Source organism: Octodon degus, unplaced genomic scaffold (assembly GCF_000260255.1).
Source record: "Octodon degus isolate 3935 unplaced genomic scaffold, OctDeg1.0 scaffold00126, whole genome shotgun sequence".
NCBI lineage: Eukaryota > Metazoa > Chordata > Mammalia > Rodentia > Octodontidae > Octodon > Octodon degus.
In genome coordinates, this window is record NW_004524702.1 from 7292093 (window position 1) to 7293419 (window position 1327).

The window sequence follows — 1327 nt, forward strand, 5'->3', positions numbered from 1 at the left end:
CACACACACACACACACACACACACAAATAAATAAATAAAATAAAATAAAATAGTAATGGGTTATCCATAGGACTGGTGATGTCAGAAGTTGTTGGCTTGAGCCTTTTACAGCTCAGCATATTTATATGGCTTTACTTTTTATACCTTGTCTTCTTAAGCACTGTAGAGAGTTAGAACCCAGGTTTCAAGGAAAAAGTCCCTTATCTTTTACTGTTCTAGAGCTTGGTCAGAATATTCCTTACCAGACCAAGAAAGGTGGCCCAATGGAGAAGCTATAAATTACAATACAATCCACCAATTAGACCTGTTTTGCAAAAGAAAGAAAACAGGTGGTTTATATTCAATTATTCTTTAGCTTCAAAAGTCACCCCCTCAGTGGATGTTTCAGTGTCCTAGCTTCTCTGGATAATTCTTCTCACCTTGTCTGAGGGGGAGCGAACCCACCTTGGGGCACCAACAGGGAGACAACACAACCCAGAGAGGCCTTTCTTCATGTTCTTTCTTTTTTTATTTTATTTTATTGAGAAACAAATATCAATAATTAATACATTGTACATTGTTATCTTCTTAGTGGTTATCCATAGTACAAGAAGCAGGCAGGATATCCTGTCCAAACACTATTAGTACAAATCTTTCTTCTCCTTGAATTAGATCTTAATTCATGTTCTTTCTTCTTTAAAAGAAAACAGGGATAAGGAGGGAAAGAAAAGGAATAACAACAGTTTCAATTAAGTCATGAACTAAAATAAGAGGTGTGTCTAACTCATAAAACAGTTCTGAGCACACTCGTTTATGAACAATTGTCTTATGTGTGCTTGTACATATATTTGCTTAATTGTATTAATGACAAATTGCAATATCTCCAGCAGTTTTGTTTGATTTTTGCTTTTTAAAAAGATCTCTTTTTGCTTTTTTAAAGATTTCCGGGCCGGGGAGATGGCTCAGTAGAGTAAGCGCTTGACCGGCAGATGCAAGGATCTGAGTTCAATCCCCGGTTCCATAAAAAAAAAAAAAAAAAAAAAAAAGTTGTTAAAAATTGGTAGGTGCACTGGCCCTTCCACCCTAGAACTATGGCCCAGTTCGTCCGAAACCTCGCGGAGAAGGCCCCGGCACTAGTGACTGCTGCTGTGACTTACTCGAAGCCTCGATTGGCCACATTTTGGCATTATGCCAAGGTTGAGCTGGTTCCTCCAACCCCTGCTGAGATCCCTGCAGCTATTCAGAGCCTGAAAAAAATAGTCCGTAGTGCTCAAACTGGTAGCTTCAAACAGCTCACAATAAAGGAAGCTGTGCTGAATGGTTTGGTGGCCACTGAAGTGTGGATGT

General features: G+C 39.0%; 1 pseudogene; it reads left to right on the forward strand.

Annotated features, from left to right (window-relative positions):
* Positions 1 to 1046: 1046 nt before the first annotated feature.
* The window catches only part of LOC105743448, a 27490-nt pseudogene continuing 27209 nt past the window's right edge, over positions 1047 to 1327 (forward strand).